We start from the raw sequence: 15,084 nt of genomic DNA on the forward strand, positions 1-15,084 counted from the left end.
GCGCCATGCTCACTAGGCTGCTGGGAGCATGGCCACAGCGTCGAGCCAGTCATATTGTACATATTTACAGTGATCTGCGCATGTATGAAAAGATCTTCTGGGTAACAGGTCCTGACCTGATGAGGTCAGCCTAGTACAGCCTAAAAAGATATATATATATAAACAAAAACAAGTAAAAATTACAAAGGATAAAAGTTACAAAGATTTACCAGACAGTTTGCATAAAATAAATGGGGATAAACGTTACCAGCATATAGATCTGAGCGTTGTTGCGAGGAGAACGCAGTTCTGGTCAGGAACCAGGATAGTCCTAGCGTGTTGCTATCTCCAAAGAACTACAACTCTAAGTCTTCCTAGCTGAGGTTTTATCGCCAGATTTGTGGCCCGGGGCCACGCAAATGTCCAGATCCAGGAATAATCCAATTTCCTCAGTTGTGACTGGCTTGCTGGCTATGCAACTTCAAAGCTTTCCTGTCCAACCTTGATCTTTTGCAGAGATTTCCCATCTCCCCATAGATTTAATTTCCCCAGTGTAACGATTGGTGTAACACAGAGAGGGTCTGATTATTGGTGATCTGCAGTATCACCAAAAATACAGATATATACCTGATTATTGATGATCTGCAGTATCACCGATAATCAGATATATTACTAACCTCTGGACACCTGAGTAATATGAGTGTTTGGTGCAACAGTAATACTTTGAGAACAATATCTGGAGGACAGGTACAAAGGCAGTAAGGAATACTGCACTAGAGAATGAGTACCTTTCAGCAGCCTGAGAATCTCCCGCAGGGAGTAGTCAGACTGGGAGAAGAAAGGACCAGAGCGTGAGTGACACCAATAGGAGGATGTCACTGACTGATCTGTGAACTATCTCTATCTCTAAACTGAGTAGATAGTTCTCAAGGTCGGGCAAGCCAGGTCGGCAACACACGGACATACAAAGTACAAAGACAGGGGGCTGATTCGGTAATCCTAAGGCACGCAGGGTTTGGCAACAGAGTATCAGATATAGCAAAGTACCGAATCAGTGAACAGAAGAGTGGTCAGGAAAGCAGTAAGTCATAACAGATAATAAACAATGCCTAGTCTTGGGTGTGAGCTCCGTGATCATCAACACCCTGGAACTAGTCTGACATATAACAGAATGGTAACACAAGTCCCTAATCTTGGGTGTGAGGTCCTTGATCATCTACACCCTGGAACTAGTCTGAAGTATAACAGAATGATAACACAAGTCCCTAATCTTGGGTGTGAGGTCCTTGATCATCAACACCCTGGAACTAGTCTGAAGTATAACAGAATGATAACACAGATTCTGACAATAAGGTCTGAGTGCTTCCACGTAGTGATCGCAACGGCAGACAACCAGCGAATGACCAGCTCCCGGTATATATAGCACAGCGCTCTCCAGCGCCTCCCCTAAGTGCTGGACCAATGGGAACTGGTAGAATCGTCAGCTGACCGGCTTGGTCAGCTGACTCCCTTCTGGCTGTCATAAAAGTTCTGCCTCTCAGTGCGCGCATGCGTCCTTCTGAACCTGTGTGGACTATCAGTCCCAGCCACACCAGACATGTGTTGCGTACCACCCGCCGCGCTGGACGCGGAACCAGCCGCACCGCTATCAGGGCATGCGGCGGTTTCTCCGCGTTCAGCCATACTGGCAGATGTAGGCTTACGCGTGCTAACCGCCGCGTTGGATGCGGAATCAGCCGCCTTGTTCTGAGCACACGCGGCGGCTTTTCCGCGTTCTCTCACACACAGGTAAAATTGTATGTACACACACATCAAAAGACTTCCCTACTCCAGTTGACAATTGTCCAAGCAAAAATACACATCTGAGACAGTCTTTCATAGCAGATCAAAGGGAAGGCGATGGCTGCCTAGTAGCCTAATCAGCCATCTCCTTGCCAGAGGCTAGCAAATCAATTTAGCATTTCCTGCTCCTATTCAGACCAAAGGGTAGCCGATCACCTGTATAGGCTTCAAAGCAACTGTCTGATTAAGTGTTTCCTAATTAGAAGCAGACAATGGTAGCTTCCCTGCTGAATACTGAATGCAGATTTAATTTACATCTACATACAGACTCACATTAGCAGCCAGGTGACCAGCTGGCTTTTAGCAGACATACACATGACACAGGCAGAAAAATGAAAAATATGGCTTCCACGAGATACAATATGGCTGCTATGTTATACATATTACCGTACATATGATCATCACTACATAGATCCTCACATCCATGATGCAATAGTGCAGACCAGTTTAAAGTAACAAAGTCAGCTGGTGTTCTGGAGACAGGAATACCCAGGTATGTAATAACACTCACACATTTAAGATGTAAAGAGGCTTGACTAAAAGTTGGGTGAAAGATAGCTATCAGTAGAATTTGGGACTTGTCCCAATTGGTTTGAAGACCTGTATATGTCTTATTCCAAGCATGGCCAGCCATTATGCGTAGTTTTGCTGTATCATTTGTTAAATCTGGCAGCTGGATGAGAAAACCCTGTGGGGAGCCACCACTGTGAATATGAAGCGGTGTGCAGTCTCTGCAATCCCTTATGGTAGGCAGAAGATAAATCCTTGATGGATTAGCCACTGGCTTTTAATTATAACAAGCTTTTCCAAGATTAGGGAAATATATGACAGCCTCAGCTCCTGGCTGCTTCTATTGCAACTGAGAGATGTTATCTTCCAAAAATCATCGCGTATGCACTATAGCTTTTCATAGGTAAATGTTTGTGAACAAGTAAATCCCTTTTAATCAGAGAGAAAAAAACTCAGTTATTTAAACAATATAGACTTGATACGAATTTGCAAATTACAATTGGGAAATATTGCACAATGTAGCAGATGTAATACAGAAACCTAGTACCGTGACCCAATCTCTCTACCATACTGTAGGGTTGGGATGAGAGCACCAGGCGCTTAACCATCATAGGATAGTTAAATGCCTGCCTGATGCTCTCATCCCAGCCCTACAGTATGGTAGAGAGATTGGATCATGAGACACTTTAAGGGACAGTGGCTACTTGTTTACTAAAAATCACATCTGATTTGATTGTGATTTATTATTCAATTCACACTGGGCACGCTGTGATGTAACTATCCTACGTTTGTGTGGGTTTCACTTTGTAATTGCGCATGACATGGTGGGTAAAAACGTCTGAAATTTTTTTAAGTACTGTAGGTATATTGCAAGAAAATCGCAAAGCACTGCCTTTTTTATGGGATTTTATTGTGCTCCCATTACTTTTTGTGAGATGATGATGGTTGAGGTGTGATCACCCCTTAGTCTTGTAGATCCCTTTATGTCCTCCAGGTCAAAAGTATGACCTGAAAAGTATTAAAAATGAAAGCAAAGGTGAAGGTACAGATTTCTAGGCACCAATGTGAAATGTGGCCCTGCTATCCTCTCCCCCCCCCCCCCCCCTTTCTTTTTTCCTGATCCCAACAACCAACACCAACTGTTTCCCATCTCATTGTTCACGGCTCATTATCTCATACCCAAATAAAAAAAAAAACAAATCTTCAAAGCTTCACTGCAGCTTCATAATGTATATTAGTAACGTGGCAAAATAATATTACAAATCAATAGAGTATATTTAATATATTTACAGTTTTAGGGATGTGTTTAGCCTTCGTTGTTAGCAGAAATAGACTTTACTTTTGCTTCTAAGCTGGCATCAAGATGTCTGTGCCTCCCCAAATATATTTAATGGCCATGCCTCCCAGATATGAAAACTAAGTAGCCGTCTGTACAGAGATAAAATAATTAGGTAGCACTATGTTCCCAAGTACATAGCCATGTGTGCCCCCAGATAGTAGTTTTAGGTACTATCTGGATTGCAACACTGGGTAGCCACGTGAGGCCCCAGAGGGTAGTATTAGGTAGCCATGTGTGCTTTTTCAGATAGCAGTATTAGGAAGATTTGTGTTTCTCCAGATAGCAGTATTATCATGCCTTTGTGGCCTTCAGCTAGCACTAACATCGCCCCATCCAATGCGGAGCAAGCACAGCTGAGCATGGTAAAGGAACTCACCTGTCTTGCTACCACACTCCCTTCTTCAGCTGATTAGCATGGCCTCCTGTGCCTCAACACTGATGACTGCCTCACTGGTCCTGCTGGCATGTGCCAATTGATGTCACATGGACAGCTGCAGAAGTCCAGGAATTCGTAAAGACCGGACACTGATCAGAGGAGGAAAGAGGAGTGTGCCAGCCTGACGGGAAAATCACTTTTCCAGTATGCACTACTGCCAACCTTCATTTTAGGGCCCTACATGGGCTTCTCATTTAACAGGTGTTACTGTACTTTCTCCTGTAAGGGAAACTGGTTTTTTATGTTTCTTAAAAATAATTTTGATTAAACGGGGATTCTGCCCTCTAGTCATGTGTCTAAAAAGAACAATGATATCTGGGTTATATCAGGCCTCAATATCATCACAACAAAAATAAGCTGATCAGGATCAACTTACTTTGAGTGTTTTTGTTCATTGCTGTGCAGAACATGTATTTTATAGATAATGTGAGAAAAGGATAAAGTGAAATAATGCAGTGGCTGTTTTGTGCACCAGAGCTCAGATATTTAAATAACAGGATATTTTTATCCAAAGCAAAAGTACAGAGATTGACAACATAACTTGTTGCTTAACTCACTTAAGTTAGTGGGTTAAGTTTTTAGTTTTTGGGATTTTTTTTCCTGAAACCTTGGATCTTTTTCTACCGACATTATTTCAATAAGAATAGTTGGAAATACAGCTGGCATCATGCACCGGTTTTGATTTATTGGCTAAACAGGAATTGCATGCATACTTTATATCTTATATGTAGTCAGACAGCATGTCCATGAATAACTGCATTACATTTATAATGTATACTGCCAAGATGTTTTTTGATAGATAAACGGCAGATGTTGGCATGTTGTGCACATCAAAATTTAGAATACTGGTATGTACAGTAAGCAGAATATTTATTTAAAGCAAGACTACATCTCATCATTTTGTGGTATACCTATTACAATTCAAAAAAATGACTTCATTCTAAATCCATTCACAACCAGGGGTCTTTGAGGACCACAGGAAGTTTAGGAAAGGGGCATTTAATGTTTATTTTGCAGAAATGTGGTAAAAAGCCATTACGCATTAAAACTGTATATTGTACACCTATGATGATGAGCAGATTTTGCATACATTATTATTATTATTATTATTATTGATTTATATAGTGCCATTATCTGTCATTGAGCTGTACAACAGCATATGGGATATAACAATACAACCAGAGGCGTAGCTAGGGCTTTCAGCGCCCGGGGACAAAGATTATCAATGCGCCCCCTAAGGTGAAGTGCGCCGCACCAAAAAAAGGGGCGTGGCCACATAATAAACGTGGGCGTGGTTATTGGTGGAGCCAAATGTACATGGAGGTTAGCAGGCTCACGCTCATGTTCTCTCAGTATATGTAGTCAGGGGTATATGTCCCCAGTATATGTAGTCAGGGGTATATGTCCCCAGTATATGTAGTCAGGGGTATATGTCCCCAGTAAATATAGTCAGGGGTATATGTGCTCAGTATATGTAGCCAGGTGTATATGTGCCCAATATATGTAGCCAGGGGTATATGTGCCCAGTATATGTAGTCAGGGTTATATGTGCCCAGTATATGTAGCCAGGTGTATATGTGTCCAGTATATGTAGTCAGGGTTATATGTGCCCAGTATATGTAGCCAGGGGTATAATATGCGTCCAGTATATGTAGCCAGGGGTATAATATGCGTCCAGTATATGTAGCCAAGGGTATATGTGCCCAGTATATGTAGCCAGGGGTATAATATGCGTCCAGTATATGTAGCCAGGGGTATAATATGCGTCCAGTATATGTAGCCAAGGGTATATGTGCCCAGTATATGTAGCCAGGGGTATATATGCCTAGTATATGTAGCCAGAGGTATAGATGACCCCAGTATATGTAGTCAGGGTTATATGTGCCCAGTATATGTAGCCAGGGGTATAATATGCGTCCAGTATATGTAGCCAGGGGTATAATATGCGTCCAGTATATGTAGCCAGGGGTATAATATGCGTCCAGTATATGTAGCCAGGGGTATATGTGCCCAGTATATGTAGCCAGGGGTATATATGCCCAGTATATGTAGCCAAGGGTATATGTGCCCAGTATATGTAGCCAGGGGTATAATATGTGCCCAGTATATAGTCAGGGGTATATGTGCCCAGTATATGTAGCCAGGTGTATATGTGCCCACTATATGTAGCCAGGGGTATATGTGCCCAGTATATGTAGTCAGGGTTATATGTCCCCAGAGTAGGTAGCCAGGTCCCCCCCCCAGCAGGAGGGAAGCAGCGCAGAGAAGAGGGAGAGCTGTGCGGACGGTGGAGACGGGGGCCATCTACCCCCCCCCCCCTTTCCTCACTTTAGGGTGCTCTCCCTCCCTCGCTGTCCCCTCCATTAATGTCCGGGTGGCTGGCAGTGGCGGGCGGAACTTACCTCCGTCTCGTCGCAGCGCCGGATGGATTTGCCGCTACTCGGTCTGGTCCAGACCAGAGCAGCGGCTGCGGCACCCGAACTTCCGGCGCTGGAGCGAGACGGAGGTGAGTTCTGCCCGCCGCTGTCAGCCACCCAGACAATAATGGAGGGGACAGCGAGGGAGGGAGAGCACCCTAAGGTGAGGGAAGGGGGGGAGATGGCCCCCTTCTCCACCGTCCGCACAGCTCTCCCTCTTCTCTGCGCTGCTCCCCTCCCCAAAAGAAACAAAAAAGAAAATAAAAACGCAGCTCAGCTGGGCGCCCTTGGGGACCCGGCGCCCGGGGGCACTTGTCCTACCCCGACCCCCCCTAGCTACGCCCCTGAATACAACATAAACAATACAACAGATCCTAATGCTGCATAGGGTTTACTTTAGTCATGTGTGAGTAAACAGAAAAGACTGAAACAGTTGTTGGTCTCATTCAAAACGGGGATGAGTCTGCATACAGGCATGTGGTGGGACAGCTTTCCTCCTGGTGCAGCAGCAACAACTTGGAATTAAATGCTCTCAAAACCATGGAGATGATAATAGACTTTAGGAGATCTCCCCCCCAGCACCTCCCCTTAACCATAAATGGATCCACAATAACCCAAGTAGAGTCATTCAAGTTTCTTGGGTCCACGATCTCAAACGACTTAAAATGGGACAACAACACTGCCACTATTGTCAAGAAAGCACAACAGCGAATGTACCTTCTACGGCAGCTGAAAAAGTTTGGCCTACCTCAAAATCTAATGGTGCAGTTCTACACTGCAATCATCGAATCAACCATAACATCATCTATGACTGTATGGTTCGGCTCCTGCTCAGCATTAGAAAAGGGGAGGCTGCAGCGCATCATTCGATCAGCAGAAAGGATAATTGGCTGTAGCTTACCTTCCCTGCAGGATCTTTACACTAGCAGGTGCAGAAAGAGAGCAACCAAAATTGCCTCTGACCCCTCTCACCCAGCTCACTCCATCTTCCAGCGCATGCCTTCAGGAGTAAGATTCCGGTCAATCGCTACCAAAACCTCTAGACACAGGAACAGTTTTTTTTCCTCAAGCGGTAGCCATACTTAATGCTGAACCACGTTAGAGCTGCTAGGACTGAAAGTAATCAGCACAGAACTAAACATGAACAATTCTCACATTGCTTACTGCCACTATACTTATAATGTCCTTAACTTGTAATATTCACACTGTCTGTCCTTGTATTGTTTTTGTTTGTGTTTGTTAAGCAACTGCCAAGACAAATTCCTTGTAGGTGCAAACTTACTTGGCGAAAATAAATTGATTCTGATTCTGAAGTGATTAGAATCCAGGAAATCTGTTGCAGGGATGTGCTAGCAAGTTCAAACTCAAAGCAGTAGAGAGACACATGCCGCTTGCAGGTACAGTCATTGTAACTGAGGTAATTGTAACTGCAGCCAGAGACACCTTCTGGAGAGCCCTGGAATTGCAGCTCTTGGCATCCACCGCTTACAGAGCCATCAGCAGATAAAACAGGGTAGCTTCAGGTTCATGACAATTTATAACTTACAGTATACCATACTAGTTGGAACCACCAACAATAGGAATTGAGGAAAAAATCACAAAATCATCTATACCTTGTTTTTATTTTAAAGGAGTACTATCGATTGAAACGACTTTTGTTTTAATACTCTATATTAGTGTACACATTACCACTAGTGCTAAGGGCACTTTATTTATTCACCCAGGTCTCTCTTTCACTATCCCTGCTTAAAAATTCATTTCTCACACAGCTCATAGTAGTTTGGGTCACCCTGAGCTGCTTGGTTACTCTGTCACACAGCTCACAAATATATTTCACTGTGTCTCTCACAGCATGCAGCAGACATGAGGAGAAATAGGCTGATCTGAGGTGGTAACAGGTAACTAAATGAGCTGTAATATTGCTGGAATATAACAAGCTATAACAGTAGTCTGTGTTTACACTCAGACTGGCTGCCTGCTTGAGGCGATTCACTCCAGGCTGCATCCACTTTACAAGCTGCTGAGAGGGGCAGACCACTGTCTACAATTAGCATTATTAGTATCTTTATCAGTAAAGAGAAGCAAAGATAATAAACACACATTGCTAGAATCTTTAACCCCTTACCACCATATCAACAAGATTCTTTCAGCAAGGTGATAATTAAACTGTAAACTGAGGAGTTGATAGCATCTCCCCTTTGCAGAGACATGGTCTAGCCCTCTGGGAGCTCAGTATTAGATACATTTTGTATCCAACACTGACGCCAAAACTGATGGAGGATTTTACAGCTGAGAGGAACAGCTGTGTGAGGAATAAAATTGCTCCTAGTACTTGCCCTAATGTGTGCTACAACATACAGCATTTAAAAATAAATGCATAAATCGATAGTATTCCTTTAAATTAGTCTTTTTGGGGATGATCTTTGTTTTCAGTAATTACTTTACTTTCTATGCATTTCAAAGGGAAAAACAAGGGGGGGAAAAATGAAGAAATACACAATTTCTCCAATTCCATCCCCTTAAGTTTTAAAATAAACAATGCTACTGTAGATACAACCCACACATTGTATCTGCCTATATGTCCTTGTTATCACAACATTTGAATTATGTCCCTAGTACAAAGTATGGTGACAGTATATTATTTGGAAATAAAAGTGTATTTTTTCTATTTTGTGTTTTTTTTTTTTTTTTTTCTCATTGCACACTACCAATGATTACAAGCCCTTATTATCAAAAATAAGAGTAAATACACCCTCATGGCATACATATTTTAAAAAAAAACTTTAGTCCCTAAAGTAACTATTTATACATTTTCTTTTCAATTCTGTCACTTTTGGGGGAGGTTTTACAAGTGTTTTATTTTGGTACAAAGTATATGAAAATAACAATTTTATTACTTCTCATTCAGTTTGCTGCTAAAAAAATTAAAATGTCATAGGCATCAGATCTCAAACACCCCAAATTCTATTCTATTGCTTGTCATGATTAAAATCATACCCTATATACATAATCAGATAGCTTTTTGGCCATGCAATACACTGTTAACCATGAGCAACACCAATTGATTTTTCAAGGCCATTTTTTGCACCAAAAGCAATACAGTCATTCTTTCTTAGAAAAGCCCATGGAGTGTCTGAACAGCCAAGAAAATACATAAATGTCACCATTCTAAAAACTAGAGACCCAGGCCTACTCAAATATACATGTTTTGTAACATTTGTACTTATGCGGTTTTACTAAAATTTTACCATAACTTTGAAAATGGTATTTTTTTACAGTTTTTTTCACTTTGGCACGCAAAAAAAATTCTAATGACTTAGGCTTCAGCTCTCAAACACCGCAAATATTATTCTCTTGCTTGTCACGGTTAAAATGATACCCTATATACATAATCACATCACTTTTTGACCATGCAATACACTGTTAACCATGAGCAGCACCAATTGATTTTTCAAGGCTATTTTTTGCACCAAAAGCAATACAGTCATTCGTTCTTAAAAAAAGCCCATGGAGTTTCTGAACAGTCAAGAAAAGTCATAAATATCACGATTCTAAAAACTATAGACCCAAGCCTACTCAGATATACATATTTTTAACATTTGTACTTATGCAGTTTTGCTGAAATTGTACTATACAGGGGCATAGCAATAGGGGGTGCAGAGGTAGCAACCGCATCGGGGCCCCGAAAGGCCCTCCCTCAACCACAGTATTAGCTGTCTATTGGTCATGTGCTCATAATAATCACTTCTATAGATACTTTGAATAGTGGTAATTATTAACAAACTGTTCCCCATCCCCTTCTTACACCTCTGACACTGTAGTTGCAATTGGCAGGTTTTGGTGCGACGTATCAATTGTTATGTATAGAGTGCTTGGGGGGCCCCATTGTAAAACTTGCATCGGGGTCCATACCTTCTTATCTACGCCACTGGTACTATAACTTTGAAAATATTATTTTCTTTTTCATTTTTTTCACTTGGCACAAAAACAAATCAAATTACATAGGCCTCAGCTCTCTAACACCCTAAATTATATTCTCTCGCTTGTCACGGTTAAAATTATAACCCATATACATAATCAATTAGGTTTTTGGGCACACAGCAGACTGTTAACTACCAGTAGCACTAAAGGCCCTTTTTTTCATCAAATGTAACAATGTAATTCTTACTTATCAAAGGCCCTGGAATGACAGAACATTTGATACATGTCTCCTCAATTTCTCCTACTGCACATGCGCAAGACACTTCCGGAGGTGGGAGCATGATCGAGGACACGTTTGTGTGCGTTTTACCATGGACGGCAAAACGCACACAATTCTACAGTGCACACGCACCCACTTCGGCACAAGCACGCTCCTGCACATGCACTTTAGGGCAGGGAACACACTTGTAGGGCAATTTTCCTCTACAATTCGTGGGTCTCCCGTCAGCTTTTCAGTTAAGGTTCCCTTTAAACACAAGCACTGAGTGGAAGTGGAAGAGACATATAATACATTGGTGGAAATAAAGTGGATGGTACAGCTGTTGTTGTGGGTCTAGTCATAAAGAATTGTGTAACTTGGATCAGTGTTTAAAAATGTTCTTGAAGAAAATCTTCAAAGGACATATCAAAACATAAATTGAATACTAGAATGAGAGTTGGACTCTTTAATGGAAAGCATTTGAGTGTTTCATACCTTCATTGGTTCGTGTATCAGTATATTCCAGACTTGCTGTTGATTTAGTCCTTTCTTAGGCCCAGTGCACACTGAGCGGTTTTTGGAGCGATCCACCGGCCGCATCTGCCTGGAAAAATGCTTGGCTAATGTATTGCAATGGGATGGTGCACACCGGCGGTTTGAGGTTTTTGCCAAGCCGCAAACGCGCCTCCTGCTGCGCGTTTGCGGTTTGCTAAAAAAAACTCAAACCGCCGGTGTGCACCACACATTGAAATACAATAGCCAAGCGTTTTCACTGGCTGATGCGGCTGGTGGATCGCATACAAAATCCGCTTGGTGTGCACCCGGCCAAATATCTGCTCTCTGCTCCCAAAACCGCTAGCGTTTTGACGATCTGCTAGCGGTTTTGGTGTGCACTGGGCCTAAGTGTGTGAAGAATTCATGCAGAGATAGTGATTTTATATGTAGCTGATGGTGCAACTAATAGTTTCTCTTATCTGTGTGGAACTGCTGCCTTCCTAAACACCTGCTGGACTCCCTTTTTACAATCACAGTTTGCAATTTCTGTGACTTTAATGGACAGTCATACTTCTAAATGTTTCTTTAGAGAAAGATTTAAAATAATCCATAGTCAGTGTACTTTATTATTGACTAGCTGATTGCCCGGCGTTGCCCGGGTATGTATTTGGCTGGTGTTGGCTCCACCCATTTTTTCTAGCCCTAACACACAATTACTCAGTGACCAAGTTTGTGAGCTTTGCGGTCTTTGGTATCAATAATTTGCATTGAAATTAAAACATCTGATTGGCTGTTTGTGGCTCCACACCCTTTTCTGAATTCGAACCCCAGACACCCAATGACCAACTGTATCAGGTTTGAGGCCTGTGCCATTAACAATGCAAGAATGGTAGCAATTAAATATTCCCCTTGAAAAGCAATAGGTGAAGTTTGATTCACTTTTGTAGGCTCCACCCACTTTTCTGAATATTAATCCCAGTCACCCAATGACCAACTGTGCAAAGTTTGAGAACCCTGCCATTAACAGTGTAAGAATGGCTGCAGTTTACATTTTCCCAGGGAAATTTGTATTTGTCTCCACCCACTGATGACCCGGCGTTGCCTGTGTATGTATTTGACTGGTGTTGGCTCCCCCCACTTTCTAACCCTAACGCACAAACACTCAATGACCAAGTTTGTGAGCTTTGGGGTCCTTGGCATCAATAATTTGTATATTCCCATGAAATAAAACAAATCAGATTGGCTGTTTGTGGCTTCACCCCCTCTCTAGCATTTGAACCCCAGTCACCCAATGATCAACTTTAGCAGGTTTGAAGCATCTGCTATTAGCAGTGTAAAAATGGCAGCAATTTAAATATTCCCCTTGAAAATCAACAGGTGAATTTTGATTGGCTATTATAGGCTCCACCCACTTCCCTAAATATTAATCTCAGTCACCCAGTGACCATCTGGGCAAAGTTTGTGAACCCTGCCATTAACAGTGTAAGAAAGGCTGCAGTTTATATTTTCCCAGTGAAATTTGGTTTTGGTTCCGCCCACTTTTCGTAACCTGGACACACAGTCACTCAATGACCAATTTTGTGAGCTTTGAGGTCCTTGGCATCGATTATTTGTACTTTCCCATGAAATGAAACAAATCTGATTGACTGTTTGTGGCTGTGTCCCCTTTTCTGAATTTGAACCCCAGTGACCCAATGACCAACTGTACCAGGTTTGAGGCTTGTGCCATTAACAGTGCAAGAATGGCAGCAATGTTAATATTCTCCTTGAAAAGCGATATGTGATTTTTGATTGGCATTTTTAGGCTCCACCCACTTTTCTGAATATTAATCCCAGTCACCCAGTAACCAGCTGTGCAAAGTTTGAGAACCCTGCCATTAACAGTGAAGAAAGGCTGCAGTTTATAATTTCCCAGAAAAATCTGTTTTTGATTCCACCCAGTTTTTGTAACCTTGACACACAGTCACTCAATTATCAAGTTTGTGAGCTTTTGGGTTCCTGGTATCAAAATTCTGCTAATGGAAGCAGTTTATCCAGCAAAGAAATCTGATTGGCTGTGTTTGGCTCCGCCCCTTTACTGAATCTGAACCCCAGACACTTAACGACCGACTAGCAGGTTTGAGGCCTCTGCCATTAACAGTGTAAGAATGGCTGTAGTTTCAATATTCCCCTTGAAAATCAATAGGTGAATTTTGATTGGCTCTTGTAGGCTCCACCTACTTTTCCGAATATTAATCCCAGTCGCCCAGTGACCAACTGTGTGAAGTTTGAGAACCCTGCCATTAACAGTGTAAGAAAAGCTGCAGTTTATATTTTCCAATGTAAAAAGTTAGTTGTTTTTGGCTCTGCCCACTATTTCTAACCTTCAAGAGAACCCGAGGTGTGTTTAAAGAATGTTATCTGCATACAGAGGCTGGATCTGCCTATACAGCCCAGCCTCTGTTGCTATCCCAAACCCCACTAAGGTCCCCTGCACTCTGCAATCCCTCATAAATCACAGCCCTGCTGTGAGGCTGTGTTTACATCTGTAGTGTCAGTCTCAGCTGCTCCCCCGCCTCCTGCATAGCTCCGGTCCCTGCCCCCGTCCCTTCCCTCCAATCAGCAGGGAGGGAAGGGATGCAGGCGAGGACTGGAGTTCTGCAGGAGGCGGGGAGAGCAGCAGACTGACACTATAGAGATAAACACAGGTAGCTCTGACAAGCTGTTTGTCAGCAGCGTGGCTGTGATTTATGAGGGATTGCAGAGTGCAGGGGGACCTTAGGGGGTTTTGGGATAGCAACAGAGGCTGGGCTGTATAGGCAGATCCAGCCTCTGTATGCAGATAATATTCTTCAAACCCACCTCGGGTTCTCTTTAACATACAGTCACTCAATGACAAAGTTTATGAGCTTTGGAGTCCTTGGCATAAATAAGTTGCATTTTACCATTGAAATTAAACAAATCTGATTGGCTGTATTTGGCCCGCTCCCTTCAGAATTTAAATCCATGTCTCCCAGTGACTGACTGTACCAGATTTGAGGCCTCTGCCATTAAGAGTGTATGAATGGCAGCAATGTAAATATTCCCCTTGAAAATCAAAAGGTGAATTTTGATTGGCTGCTGTAGGCTCCACCCACTTTCCTGAATATTAGTCCCAGTCGTCACGTTTGAGAACCCTGCCAATAAGAGAAGGGCTGAAATCAATCTAACAAATCTGATTGGCTGTTTGTGGCTCCACTCCTTTAGTGAATTTGGACCCCAGTCACCCAAAGACTGTATCAGGTTTGAGGCCTCTGCCATTAACAGTGTAAAAATGGTAGCAATGTAAATATTCCCCCTGAAAATCAATAGGTCAATTTTGATTGGCTGTTGTAGGCTCCACCCACATTTCTGAATATTTATCCCAGTCACCCAGTGGCTAATTGTGTAAAGTTTGGGAACCTTGCCATGTTAAACATTTAGTTGTTGGCACCGGCCACTTTTTCTAACCTTGACATACAGTCACTCTGTTATCAAGTTTATCAGCTTTGGGGTCCTTGGTATCAATACTTTGTATATTCCCATTGAAAAATAAACAAATATGGCTGTTTGTGGCTCCGCCCCCTTTCTGAATTTGAACCCTAATCACCCAATGACTGACTGTATGAGGTTTGAGGCATTTGCTATTAACAGTATAAGAATGGGAGCAGCTTAAATATTCCCTTTGAAAATCAAAAGGTGAATTTTTATTGGCTGTTGTAGGCTCCACCCACCTTCCAATATCTTAAAGCGGAATATAACCCTGCATTTCAACTTTGCTCTAAAACATTACTTACAGCATATTATATGCAAAAAGCATTTTTTTTTACTAGACCAGCATTGGAAGGGTTAAACACAGAGGTTTAAAGTTCTGTGGAGAGATATGCAG

The 15,084-nt window shown here is 42.3% G+C and overlaps 1 protein-coding gene across 3 annotated transcripts in view; it reads left to right on the forward strand.

Annotated features, from left to right (window-relative positions):
• The window catches only part of AMMECR1 (AMMECR nuclear protein 1), a 241,644-nt gene that overhangs the window by 60,859 nt on the left and 165,701 nt on the right, over positions 1 to 15,084 (forward strand). The gene's annotated exons all lie outside the window — the stretch shown is intronic.

The sequence above is a fragment of the Hyperolius riggenbachi genome, chromosome 8, assembly GCF_040937935.1.
Source record: "Hyperolius riggenbachi isolate aHypRig1 chromosome 8, aHypRig1.pri, whole genome shotgun sequence".
Lineage (NCBI taxonomy): Eukaryota > Metazoa > Chordata > Amphibia > Anura > Hyperoliidae > Hyperolius > Hyperolius riggenbachi.